We start from the raw sequence: 14,955 nt of genomic DNA on the forward strand, positions 1-14,955 counted from the left end.
CATTCATCTAAGTTGGTCTGTCACCCTGGGGTTCGGAAATCACTGGCTGTCATCCGCCAGCGATTCTGGTGGTCATTGATGGCCCAGGACATCAGGCAATTTGTGATTGCCTGCCCAGTTTGCGTTCAGAACAAGAGTTCTAATCAGCCTCCTTTTGGTCTGCTTCACCCTTTGCCCATCCTCTCCCGCCCCTGGCCACACATAGCCCTTGACTTTGTCACTGGTCTTCCAACATCAAAGGGTAACACCATAGTATTGAAGGTGGTGGACCACTTCTCTAAGGCAGCTCATTTCATCCCCCTTTCCAAACTGCCTTCAGCCAAGGAGACTGCTCAAGTGGTGGTTGACAACATCTTCCAGATTCATGGCCTTCCGGTGGACGTGGTTTCCAATAGGTTGCCACAGTTTGTCTCCTGGTTCTGGAAGGAGTTCTGTCAGCAGATCGGGGCCTCTACGAGTCTGTTGTCAGGTTTTCAATATGCCCACAATTCCTTGCCAGTGGCTGCCACAAGTATGTCCCCATTCCAGTGCTCCATTTGTTTTCAACCTCATACGTTCCTCTCACAGGAGCCCAATGCTGCTGTTCCGTCTGCCTTAGCCTTTGTCCACCTGTCAAGGTTCAGGGTGCTTCATCGGCTTCCCTGTTGTCTGTGTCCTGTCATTTTCTGCAGCTCGTGACCTGGACAATCAGCGCTGATACATCGTCGCTGGTGTGTGCAGATCACAAGCTGATTGCCCTCACCTGTCGCTTGTTCCCATTCTCCCATATATTCCCTACTGTGTCTGTCCCTTGTTGTCAGTAGATTTCGTGTTGTCATTGTGATTATGCTGTCTGTCCGTTTCCTTACCTTTTGGCTGCTGTGCTCAGGACGCATAGACGTGGAATTCTTGCGGTTGGCTGTTTGCCCGAGATCCTAAGTCTCGTTTCCACGTCCCGTGTCTGTACGGACAGCTCTGGAGTTGTTTTTTACGTTGGATTATTTTTTTATTTTTTTATTATTGTACTCAATAAACTGTTGCACGTATGCAATTTCAAGTATTGCTGTAAACTTGGGACTTCACATTTTCATTCTCTTAAACTCATTCTTCCCTAACATTCTATCATCCTGTAAATTGTGTGAATGTGTGAGTGCGTGTGCTTATCTGTTAGATTAGTTTATATGTCTTAGATTTATCTAATAAAGCCTTATTCATATTGGAAAGAGAAGTATCTTGTGTTTTGTGCTTACAAGTACTTAATCTTAAACTGCCGATCTTGTTACTGTGCTAATTGATAGTGTTTTCACTATAGTTCGGATATTAATATCCAGCGCAGATTTGATGTTAAACGGCTCATTCAGTGAATCGCAGAGCGTCTCAGTGATCAGCCATGAAACAGTGATTCTGTTCAGGTGTGTGTTCACGGTGTGTTCACTGCTGCGTGTGCACTTGGATGGGTTAAATGCAGAGCACCAATTCCGAGTATGGGTAACCATACTTGGCAAATGTCATGACTTTCACTTTCAATGTCACAACTTTTAATTGTGAGAAAATTACCTTTTCTAGTATCTTGGACAGAAAATAGAGATCTGAGATAGGTCTGTAATTAACTAGTTCTTTGGGGTCAAGGTTTTTTTTAAATAAAGGCTTAATAAAAGCCAGTTTACAGGTTTTGGGGACGTATCCTAATGACAATGATAAATTAATAATTGTCAGAAGAGGATCTATGACTAAGCTCATTTAGGAGATTAGATGGAATAGGGTCTAACATACATGTGGTTGGATTAGATTTTTTATTATATTTTTTATTTTTTTAGATAGAATTTAACCTCAGTACTAATTTGGAAAGAAAATCATCAAATTCTTTAATAAAGTCTGTATGGTGTGCTGGTGGCCTGTATACAGTAGCCAGTACAAATATCACAGGGGATTTATCATAAATACTTCTTGCTCTGAATAATGTTATGTGAAGCACCATTAATTCAAACAAGTTATACTTTAAGCCCGCCCTCTGAGAAATACTGAAAATATTCTTATAAATTGTAGTAACACCTCCCCCTTTATCTTTTGAATGTGGCTCGTGTTTATAACAGTAATCTTGGGGGGAAGACTCATTTAAAATAAATTAATCATCAGGTTTTAGCCAGGTTTCTGTCAAGCAGAGCACATTTAGGTTATGATCCATGATCATATCATTTACAAAAAGAAATTTCGTAGAAAGGGACCTGATATTCAGTAAGTCAAGCTTTAGCGTTCGTTTATCTGTACTACTTATGTGTTGTATTTGTTGAAAAGCAATTAAATTGTTACTCATAAATTGGTTTGGAGGTTTTTTTTCTAGTTCAGGGAGCAGACACAGTCTCAATAGTGTGATATAGGGCTGTAACGATATTAGATTTTTCATATCACGGTTATTCTGGCAATAAGAATTCACGATATTGATATATCGTGATATCTATATCTACTTTATTTGTAGTTATAGCGCTTCCCACACTGAAGCTTGACTTGACTTGACTTGACTTTATTCATCCTGCATCTTGCTCAAGACTCTTTGGGGAAAACTCCCTTTTCTCAGAATACTGAAGCCTTTTTCAATCATGCAGGGTAACTCTATGGCCATTGGTTTTTGAAGTGTATTAAAAATTAACCAATGGCACAGCAGTGGAGCTTCTTGAGCCTATGGTGGCACAACGCGTCAGAGCCTGCCAATATAGGCAAGGCATCTGGCTATATAAGCATGCACTTCGTCAAAGGATCCTCAGATTCCTTCTCCTTCAGCAAAGACTGCAATATCTTCACACTACGAGACTCGAATCCTTTGCCGTGAACAAGCCTTGCAACAGGTCAAGACCCCTCTCTGCTCGGCTGACTTCGACATTCTTCAGCTGCCTTCGGTGTCTGCAGAAGCGTGATCTTCATGTCCCCTGCTGCTATCCGGTGACTATAAGTAGCAAATTTCAGAGCAAATGTACGGCATTTTTGCAAATGGGGCACCACTACTGTTGCTCGGTCACGGCAAGTGCATTTCATGCTTGAGCGCTGCCCACACTGAAGCTGCACTTACTGAAATGGAATGTCCTCATTGCAAGGATATGTGTCTCTCCTTTATCGAGGATAAATTTCTTTTCAGAAAGTGACTCAGCCCCTCGTGCCCTCCCGCTTTCTTTCTCCCAGGAGCCTGTGAGGATAAAGCATCGGAACAGAGGATCTCAGCACTCGGCCACACAGAAAGACTTCCCCCGTCCTCTTCTCTCACCTGGAACAGCATCCGTCTGTAGCTGCGAGTGATCTGGTTTTGTTTGGTGGAAGCGAGCGTGTCGCCATTGTCGATAGTGTGTCAATTGCTGCTTCGGATGTGGAGGAGCTGTAGGGCTCATCTTTCGACCCATCTCCCTGCTGTCTGCAGAGCACAGTGCTACCAGATCAGGCATGGACGTTGCACATTTTTGTGTTCTGTGTAGGGTTAAGAGCTTGGTTTGGATTGGTCTTGGACCAGAGGAGCCCAGCCGCAGTTGCCTGGATGAATGGTTCTTGGTACTTCAGGCCTCCAGAGAATAGATGAGTCTGGACGGGAACCTGTGGCTTTCAAACAGCTATGCATGCCACAAAGATGATCGTTCAGGCAATCAGCAGATCCATGGCAAGCCTTGTGGTGGTTGAGTGTCATCTATGGTTGATCCTCACAGAGCTCAAGGATACAGATAAGGTCCCCTTATTCGACACTCTGACTTCCATCTCTGGCCTGTTTGGACCTGTGGTCGAAGGGTTTGCAGAGTGCTTCACTGCTGCACAGAAGTCGTCACAGGCAATGTGACACTTCTTGCCAAAACCGCTCCAGCTCTGCTAGACTCGGGAGCGATGCCGGAGCTCAGGCTTAGAGGCTAGACACTACCCATTCCAAAAATGGACACTATTTGGCAGCTCGCAGCCTCATTCGAAATTGTAGCTCTTCACCCTCTCAAGGCATTTCAGAAGATGTTGGGCCTCATGGCCTCTGTGTCTCCAGTACTTCAGCTGGTCCTGCTTCTAATGCAGACCCTTCAGTACTGGCTGAAAATTATGTGAGTTCTGTCCCATCCTTGGTGCCATGGACACGTGTGTCAACGTAAGCCAGGCATGCATAGCCGCAAGAGAGACCTTGGAAAGACTGGGCCCTTGGAAGGACTCTCAGTGGATGGATCGGTACATGCCCCTGGGTATGGTCTGCAGAAGGAAGGTAGTCTAGACAGATGCATCCAACATTGGTTGGGGAGCTTTGTGTAATGGCAAACTGGCTTTTGGCTACTGGTTGAAAGAGGAGAGTTGGCTTCACATCAACTGCCTGGAAATGTTGCCAGTATGTTTAGGCCTTCACATCTTTCTGCCAGACCTAAGGGGACACCATGTGCAAGTCCACTTGTCCACAGTGGTGTCATATATAAATTGTCATATATAAATTGGTGTTCTCTCCTCAAAGAACCTCTTAATTCTGCTGAGCACCTCCTGGAATGAGCTCAGCTAAACTTACTAAAAACCCTCAGAAGAGTGGATCCTCCATCCACATACAGTTCAGAGAATCGGGGAGATCTTCGGCGAGGTCAACCTCTTTGACTCAGAAGACAACTATCACTGCCCAATTTACTTTTCAAAGGACAAGGATGTGTTGGCCCATGACTGGCCCAAACTCCTTGTTTACTCTTTCCACCCTATCGCCTAGATCCCACAGATAATAAGGGGAATCAAGGAGCGGAAACACAAGGTTCTGTTGGTGGCCCCATACTGGTTCCAAACACTGGTTCACAGAGCTGTCTGTGGTGCTTATAGCAGCCCTGTGGCCCATTCCTCCTCACTCAGGCCTAATGAGTCACATACAAAATGATATGGCAACTCCAGCCTGAACTGCGGGCTCTGCACCTCTGGCCTCTCGATTGGAGACTGCAGACCTCCCCAAAAGCATGCTAAACACAATATCTCAGGTAGCCTTTTTGTTAGCTTTTTGAAAGTGTCTAAGAGGCTAAACCTGCATCGCCCTGTCACTGTCCCTACATGGGACCTGCCCAGAGCCCTCCTTTAAAGCTGCTACAGACTGTTAACCTTCATCTCCCCTCACATTAAAAACCGCTCTGCTACTGGCGTTGGCATCTGTGAAGTGAATGGGTGATCTGCAGGCACTCTCGGTGAGCCCTACCTGCCTCGAATTCGGGCCCAACAACTCCAATGTCATCTTGAAGACGAGGCATGGTTATGTACCTCAAGTGCTCTCGATTACGTTCACAGCACAGGTGATAGCTCTTTTGGCACTTCCTCCTTCGGAGCAGGACCAAGAGCTAGATCTACTCTGACCCTTCAGGGCTTTGAGAATATAAATTGAGCGTTCCACCCAAATCAGGCTGTAGGATCAGCTTTTTGTATGCTTCAGTGATTGCACCAGAGGGTCTTCAGTCACAAAGCAGAGACTTTGCAAATGGATAATTGACACTAGCAAGCTAACATACTCTTCCTTGGGCCTCCAATGCCCCATAGGAGTAAGAGCCCACTCTACAACAGGCATTGCCACTTCCTGGGCTTGGTCTAGCGTGGTTTCCATTACAGAGATTTTAGCAATGGCAGGGCCTCGCCGTCCACACGTCCTGGCTTTACAGGCTTGGGTCCTTTCTGCTTAAATGGATATACTCTTACAAAACCAGTGCTAAGTCAGGCATTTGCCTTCTCTGTGCGCTCTTGGATCTCACTGGGTTTTCGGCTCCTACTATTTTTCTCGGAACGATTACTTAACACCGGGACGACCTCTGTGAGCTTAGCCATATCACTTACCGACTTCCCTACAATTTGGACTTGGACCATCTGGGCCCTTGTTCCTCAAGGCAAGTTCAAGCATTGGTCATTCCTCTAACATAGCATGGCAGGATTTTACTGGTTCCCCAAAGTATCTTAAGCAAGACGCAGTACGAGTGACGTATCGATAGGGAACATACTCGGTTTCTAGCGTGACCTCGGTTCCCTGAGATACAGGAACGGTTACTGCATTGCTGACCATGCTATGTAGCTGGATGACTCGGTAATTTCCTGTATCTCAGGGAATTGAGGTTACGTTAGTAACCAAGAATGTTATGTTACTTTTAAACTGTTCACAGACAGAGGAGGATTCTGAATCATTTGAGGTAGTTATTTTTACTTCAGTAAATTTTGAATGTTGGACACACACGCATTTAGTGTTCACAAGTATTCTGTATAAAGATTTGTTTGCTTGCGAGACTGTCTCACTCCAGTCCATGTGCTATAGACTGTGATGTAAGAGACCAGGCAGAGTCTATGCACACTTAAAAATGAAAAGCTAATGTACATCTGCATTAGAGCACAGATGTTAACTGACAGGCCCTCAGCGTTTCGTTGCTGATTATTATAAAAGAGAAAATGAGTGCAAGCAGCACCATGTTCTATTCTCAGCACCTGGTGTCACACAGCACCCCTCAATCATTACAAGAGGAACTGGCACGTGGCAGGAAGACATAATCTGCATATCTTCAAACCCAGCAATAAATTTATTAATAGATATTAATAGATTTTTACTTTTCCTAATGGTTTTTAAGACATGTATCACTATTTTTGTTTCTCATACATAATTTTGTGCTCTTTCATATAGCTTGGCAGATGAAGAAACATAGAAAACAAATATATTTTTTTAAATAAATAAATAAAGACTTTAAATTAAAAGCATGCTGTCCTTCTTAATACCAACATGGTGTTGGGTTTGAATTCACCGTACTTTTATCTGAGTCTTTGACCAATCAAATCCAGTCTGAATCCAAAAGGGCCAAGTCTGAGACCAAATGTATGTTCTTACAGGGATGCTCCACCCCAAAATGAAAATTTTGCCATTAATCACTTACCCCCATGTTGGTCCAAACCCATAAAACCTTTGTTCATCTTTGGGAACACAATTTAAGATATTTTTAGATGAAATCCAGGAGGGCTTGTCCCATTCACTGCAAAGTAAAATTCACTGTCAAAACCTGACATGGGGGTAAGTGATTAATGACAACATTTTTATTTTGGGGTTGATTAGCCCTTTAAGTCAATATCTTGTTTTAAACATAACAACTAGAAACAGACATGGGGGTAAGTGATTAATGCTAAAATCTTAATTTTGGGGTGGAATATCCCTTTAAGTCAATATCTTGTTTTAAACATAAAATCATGTAAATTATTTCTATATTTTGACATATGTCAATGTGAACATGTGAAAAACTATATGGCAGGACTTGACTTTATCTATCAGTATAAATGTGTAAATTCAATCGATGGGGATAGTAGCAGGGTTTCACTGAATCCCTGTACTCTGAAACATGTTTTGCATCCCAAAGGCTCAAATCAGTTGTAGTAAGTCAGAGTAAAAATCTATCCAAGTCCATGACAAGTCCAAGTCCACTAAAAGTTATACTTGAGTTTTGACTCAAGTTTCATTCTGAGCATGAGTAGCCTGATTATATGCCAAAATGTTGTGCTCTATCTACACTCTTAAAAATAAAGATTCAAAAATATGTTTTTGCCGCTATGCCATAAATGGGGTATGTTTGGTTTCCTCTAAAATACCTTTTTGTGACACTTTACAATAATGTTCCATTTGTTTACATTAGTGAACTACATTAGTAGTAAAAATGTAAAGTGAAATGAAAATACTTCTAAAACGTATTAATCTTACTTAATGTTGGTTCAGACATTCACAAATACTTTATTAAAATTAGAAGTTGTTTCTATTTTACATTCATGTTATTTAATATACCTGAGCTAATGGACTAACAATGAACAGCTTTATTTTTTTTATTATTTTTTTTTAACTAACATTAACAAAGAATAATAAATACTGTAAAAGAAAATAAATATGTATGTATTGCTCATTCTTAATTAATGCATTAAAGGGTTAGTTCACCCAAAAATGAAAATTCTGTCATTAATTACTAAATGACTAACCTCATGTAGTTCCAAACCTGAAGGCCTGTGTTCATCTTCGGAACACAACATCGGTTATTAACAGAATTATTCTGTGATGCATGTATGTCCACTGCTGGGCATTGTCAGTGGACAAAAGAAACAAAAAATAGTGTTAGTGTGAAAAATCTGGTTTATTATCTTGTTTCTTCCATTTTCTGTTTGTTCATTTTCATCTCTCCAGTACTGACAGAGATTGACAAGATGCTCCTGTCAGAGAGAGGAAACAGGGTTGTGAAGCCTTTAAAAGCTAAGACACCTTGCTGAGATTTTCGAGATGTCCCAGGGTAGCTTCCCTCTTGCCTCACCTATGCCCTGCAGAGCTCCAAATGGGAAAAGGAATCCATAGCAAAATGTGTTTGTTTTGCTGTGTCTGAAAATATCAGCAACTGAAAAACATGGAACTTCTGGAATGAAAAAAAAATGTTTCTCTACTTCTGTCCCCTGTGGACAAACTTTAACAATATGACAAAGAATCAATACAAATTTGCTCTACTTGAAAGCTAGATACAGTGACAGACAGGCCAGTCAAGTAATATAAAGGCACAATGATTTTTACCAACTCAACCATTTAATAATTAGCGGTGTTTGCCATAATTTCTATTGTTATTTCTTATACTTAATGTTAGGGGTTTATTCAGCCTGCACAAGCTGTAACATACTGCTTGTGCTGTAGAGATGAATATCTCAGATATAATTTTGAGGATACTTATATTAGCACCACTAATTGTATTTCCTAGTGAAAAAGTACACTTTAGTATGCTTTTAAAGTACACTTTAAAAGAAAACACTAGAATACTAAATTTTAATAAATAATATATGGTAACACCTTAGTTTAGTGATCAATTCTCCTTATTTACTAGCTGCTTTTTAATATGCATATTACTCGTATACTGGCTTTTTATTCATATTTATGAAGCACATATTAATGCTTTAATATGCATGACCATATTTTAAATCCCTTAGTCCTTCCTTAAACCTAAATGTAACAACTACCTTACTTACTATTAATAAACAGCTAATTAGGAGTTTATTGAAGCAAACATTGTGGTTAATAGCAGTTTATAGCAAGAATCGTTCCCAAACTAAAGTGTGAATGAATATGCATAAAGGCAGACTGAATGTAATGCTCAGATCCCATTCCATGTTAATTGCAATTAAATACAATATATGCAATTACTGTAGCTGAACTTTAGAGTGCTATATTGAGCCATTTAAGTATGAGTTACTATGAAGTGTCTGCGACACCAGAGCCTACCACAGTGCTGACTGCAATACAGATCACTCACTGATCGCCTCCAGAGTAAAGTTGAAACCAAGATAGATATACCACTACAAGCAAAAGAGTCAGCCTCGCATTAACACCAGTAAGACTGCCTACCCAGATAAGAACAGCGACTTCATCACGAGACTTGAAGAAACTCTGAGAGGAAATGCCAGGAACAGAATGCTGAAGACAGATGGAACTTTGTCCTCAGAACCATCTACAGCATGGCCATACCGACTGGCATGAGGCTAAGATTGCTGAAAAAGAGCCTGTTAACAACATCAAACACAGCACACTGACTGAGTACAAACATGATCCAAGTCAGAGGAATCTGCAAGCATTGAAGGCTGCACGAATCAAGGCCCAGAAAAAAAGCACGCAGCAGCGCAAAGAAAACTGGTGAAGAAGAGCACGCCCCTGAAAACTAGGACAGGAGAGACCATCATGGACAAGGACAAGCAGCTTGAGAGATGGGTTAAACACTACCTCGACCTGTACTCCAGAGAAAATTCTGTTTCTCTGGAAGCACTTAACGCAATCGAGGAACCGTCTGTTCTAAAGGAGTTGGATGCAGTGCCCACCCTGGAGGAACTCAACAAAGACATCGATGCCTTATCATGTGACAAAGCTCCAAGTGAAGATGCATTACCTCCTGAAATCATCAAGTGTGGAAAGTCTTACTTGAGCCACTTTACAAACTCCTGTGTCAGTGTTGGATAGAAGGTAATGTCCCCCAGTACATGAACGATGCCAAGATTGTCACGCTCTATAAGAACAAAGGGGACCGAAGCCTCTGTAATAATTACCATGGCATCTCTCTTCTGAGCACCATGGGTAAAGTCTTTGCATGTATTGTCCTTGCTCGCCTGCAGGTCCTCGCTGGCCGCATTTATCCAGAGTCCCAGTGTGTTCAGAACAGAGAGTTCCACTGTTGACATCATTTTCTCAGTGCATCAGCTCCAGGAGAAATTATGAGAGCAATGAATGTCACTTTACACAGCCTTCATATACCTAACCAAGGCATTTGTAAATAGAAGACCTTGTAAGTAGAAGAGGCCTGTTCCAGCTGCAGAGGAAGATTGGTTGCCCCCCACAGTTGCTCAGTATCACAAGCCTCCTTCCACTGATATATAGGGCACTATCATCTTCGATGGCACATCATCTGAGCCCTTCACCATCAAGAGCTGTGTAAAACAAGGCTGTGTTCTTGCACCAAAATTGTTTGGCATCTTCTTCTCACTGCTGCTGAACTTCCCCTTTAAGCCTTTAACCTGTCCTGCTTGATGGACGAGACCAAGGTCAGCACAGTGCTCATCAGGGATAAGTTTGCAGATGATGCTGCTCTGACCTTGCACACAGAAAAAGATCTTCAAAGTTTGATGGACCAGTTCACTCATGTCTGCAGGGAGTTTGTTCTGTCTATAAGCATCAAAAAGAACAAAGTCATGGGTCAGGATGTCCCCACACCACCATCGATCTGCATCAACAACAAGAAGTTCAACAGTTACCAACGACCTTTCACTCAATGCTGGGTCTCAAAACGCATCACTAATTCCGCCGCTGTCATGGCTAAACTAAACAAGACAGTGAAGGGCAACAACCAGTTGACAGTTAACACTAAGCTCAAGCTGTACCAGGTATGTGTCCTCAGTAACTTACTGTACTGCAGTGAGTCCTGGTCAACATACACCAGACAGGAGAACCCCTTGGAGAGCTTCCACCTTCGCGGTCTTCGCTGGATCCTCAGCATCACATGGCAGGACAAGGTCACCAACACTGAAGTGCTGGGGAGAGCAGGCATCCTTTAGCATGCGTCTTATGCTCTGTCAGCATTGACTACAATGGCTTGTTCACATGTGCCATATGGATGATAAATGCATCCCCAAACACCTCCTGTACGGTGAGTTGGCCATGAGACACAAAGTTGACTGACATCGACCCAAACAGCTGGGAACTGGTAGCCACAAGTGGACACTGGCATCATGACATTCATGAGGGAGTCAGAAGGGGAGAGGAGAAGAGAACAAATGAAAATGGAGGAAACCGAGGCAGCAGAACCTGACCTCCTACCAGCCAACCGATTTTGTGTGGAACACCTGTGGCAAAGACTGTAAGGCTAGAATCGGACTGCTGAGCCAAATCAAACAGTGTTCTCCACAAGACTGAACAAATCGGATAGGGTGCTACAATTCCCTGAGACAGATGGATGCCTACTATGATATGTAATTTCAGAAATACATCTATTGTCTTCTTAATATGATTAAAGTATATTGCTGAATGTACTGACAAGCTTTTATAGTAAACTAAAGCATTTTAATGTCATTCCTAAACTTGTGTGATGTACATATTTAAATATTCGTAATGACACATTTGTAGTAGGGGTGTAACGGTACGCAAAAATCACAGTTCGGTACGTACCTCGGTTTTAAAGTCACAGTTCGGTTAATTTTCGGTACAGTAAGGAAAAGAAATGCAAACATTAAACTGCTGGTTGTTTATTACTATAAACATTTTTTTTTACAATTTGTTTACTTTTTTAAATACTTTTTAATAAAATATATATACAATAAAAAAAGAATAATAAATAAAATACTACTGCAAAGTTCTCCACTAAATACAATACTCAGTCTCAAACCAATATCATATAATAAAATATAATGAAAAATATAAATAAATAACTATGATTACAGTGCAGCATTACCACTCCCATCTTGTATGCCTGCTCATATTTAAAAAATATATATAACTTTTCCAGCATCAACAGTTTCAGTTTTTAGACCTGCTCAGATTTCGTTATTGCGTTGGACCAATCGGAATTAAGAGCAAAGGTCTGTTTAAATGCCGACGGGAGCTGCGTTTGAATTACAATAATTTTTTCCTAGTTGTAGTGATGTTCACACTCGCGTGATGCCTTTTGAAAACCTTAGGCCGGAGACACACTGGCATATTGCACCTGTCAAACATAGTCTATTTTGCCTAGGCTTTATATTTATGCTCAACATTAAGTATAGATATTCGTGAAGACAAGATCCTGGTCTGTTGGTGCCTCGGCGGCGTCCTTCTATGTCACCTACAGTAGCAGCAGCGCGCCAGAGCCGCTTCAAGCACAATTCTGGTGTGTAAAGACAGAAAACGCGATGCAGCCATCACGCAACTGACACACAGCAGAAACGCCACGCTCGTCGCTCACGCCACGCAGCCAGTGTGTCATCGGCCTTAGAATCAGCTGCAGGGCGGGATTTGCGCTGAACGCGGAGACTTCCGCCACTTAATATGTTCGTTTGGAAACACGAAAATGTACCTACGTTCCGAGTACAAAATATTGCACTCGGTACACACGTGCACCGTACCGAAAGCCCTGTACCGAAACGGTCCGGTACGAATACACGTACCGTTTCACCCCTAATTTGTAGTGATGAAGTTGCAATTTAATACACTTAAAATATTACACACTACAGTTCAAATTGAAATCAGATATCTTACACGTGATTTACTATGTTAGTAAATGCATCAAAATAAGCTTGTTTCCTTAACAAAGATTATTAAAGGGGAACGAGAGGCAAACGCAGGTCTACACAGAAATCAAACAATTAAGATTGCTCTGAAGAAAATAAGACACTGTGCAGTTCAAAGCTGTGGGAAATGTGGTATTTTCATTGCCTTCCTTCTGATCCCAACATTAGGAATGAGTGGATTAACTTTATTTTTAATTAACTTTCAGGCAGTGTCAGTAAGAACTTTATTCACTTCATTTTACCACAGATTTGTTTACAAACAAGGCACAATTTGACAGAGGATTTTTAGAAGATTGAAACTGAAAGATAATGCTTTGTTGACTACGTACAGGTGTATCTCAATAAATTAGAATGTCGTGGAAAAGTTCATTTATTTCAGTAATTCAACTCAAATTGTTAAACTTATGTATTAAATGAATTCAATTCACACAGACTGAAGTAGTTTAAGTCTTTGGTTATTTTCATTGTGATGAATTTGGCTCACATTTAACAAACTTACCAATTTGAATCGAACTATCTGTAACGTAAGGATAGAGGAGACAATAGCAAGTCAAACAGATCCTTTTATTAGGATGAATAGCACCAGTCTCAGAGTGAATCAAGGAGAAGCAGACAGAGTTCTCAGGAATGCTGGAAGATGCCAAAGCAGAACACAGGTCCTTCACAATGTGATGGTATCTCCGATGATGACGATGACTAGGCAGCGCAGGCTTGCATGGACAACTAGATCCGACACTCTGACGTGAAGTGGTGAATCCAGTGTTGGTGAATAGTGAAGACATATACTGCAACGGCGAACTTCCAGACGGAGACAAACCAGGAGACACGAGGAGCCGAAGAGACAGGAACACAACAGGTACATCCATAAAACAATGATCTGACAAACACAAGACGCATGAGGTCTTGACCGGTGGTGATCGGCCTTAACCTTGGTGCGCGCCCTTACTTGGAGCAGAGTCTCATGGGCTCTGGTCCATGTACGGTGACACCTCTGGACAAAAGCGTGGGCGGAGGGGACCGCGACTTCGGATTACAGACTAGGAAAAATAGGTGGCTGGTACCTTAAGCTACCCTCAAGCGGAGATAGACCCGTGGATGACACAGGTAGCGAGTTGTAGGCATACTCCACCACTGAGAGTTGTTGACACCAAGAGGAAGGATTCTTGGCGGCAATACATCGCAACATTCTCTCCTAATCTTGGTTGGCTCTCTCAGTCTGCCCGTTGCTCTGGGGGTGGTAACCCGAAGATAAACGGACAGTGGCCCCCAGTAATTTACAAAATTCTTGCCAAAATTTGGAGACAAATTGGGATCCCCTGTCAGAGACCACGTCCGTCGGGAGGCCATGTAACCGAAAGACGTGATCGATGACAGTCACCGCTGTTTCCTTGGCTGAGGGCAATTTGGGCAAGGGAATAAAATGAGTCGCCTTCGAGCACCGGTCCACTACGGTTAAAACAACCGTGTTGCCTTGGGATGGCGGGAGGGCGGTAACAAAATCTAGCACTATGTGGGACCAGGGTCTCGAAAGGGACAGACAGCGGTTGAAGAAGCCCATCTGGGGGTCGATTGGAAGTCTTACCCATCGCACAGATCGAGCAGGCCAAAACAAAATCTCGAATGTCGCAAGCCATAGATGGCCACCAGAATCGTTGCTTAACTAGAAATCTAGTACGATTTACTCCTGGGTGACAGGCTACATTGGAACAATGACCCCACTGAATAACGTCAGACCGTAATTCCTACAGCACAAACAATCGGTTCGGTGGGCACCGGGATGGAGGCGTTACCCCTTCTAAGGCTGTCTTGACCTTCGATTCGACCTCCCATCGGAGTGTGGAGATGAATAGAGTCTCCGGTAAAACGCACTCAGGAGTAGCCAGGCATTCGGATGGATCAAAAATACGAGATAACAAATCGAGTTTGATGTTTTTAGAACCCGGACGGTACGAAAGAGTAAAGTCAAAACGACCGAAAAAAAGAGCCCACCGTGCCTGCCTGGAGTTCAGTCTTTTGGCAGATTGAATGTATTCTAAGTTCTTGTGATCAGTCCAGACGATAAAAGGTACCCCCGACCCTTCTAACCAATGTCGCCATTCTTTCAATGCTAACTTGACTGCCAACAACTCCCTGTTACCAATGTCATAGTTACGTTCAGTAGGCAACAAACGATGAGAAAAGAACGTGCAAGGATGCATCTTGTCGTCTGAAGAAGAGCGCTGAGAA

The 14,955-nt window shown here is 42.4% G+C and overlaps 1 long non-coding RNA gene across 1 annotated transcript in view; it reads left to right on the forward strand.

Annotated features, from left to right (window-relative positions):
* The window catches only part of LOC132115902 (uncharacterized), a 411,617-nt gene that overhangs the window by 199,554 nt on the left and 197,108 nt on the right, over nucleotides 1-14,955 (forward strand). The gene's annotated exons all lie outside the window — the stretch shown is intronic.

The sequence above is a fragment of the Carassius carassius genome, chromosome 35, assembly GCF_963082965.1.
Source record: "Carassius carassius chromosome 35, fCarCar2.1, whole genome shotgun sequence".
Taxonomy (NCBI): domain Eukaryota; kingdom Metazoa; phylum Chordata; class Actinopteri; order Cypriniformes; family Cyprinidae; genus Carassius; species Carassius carassius.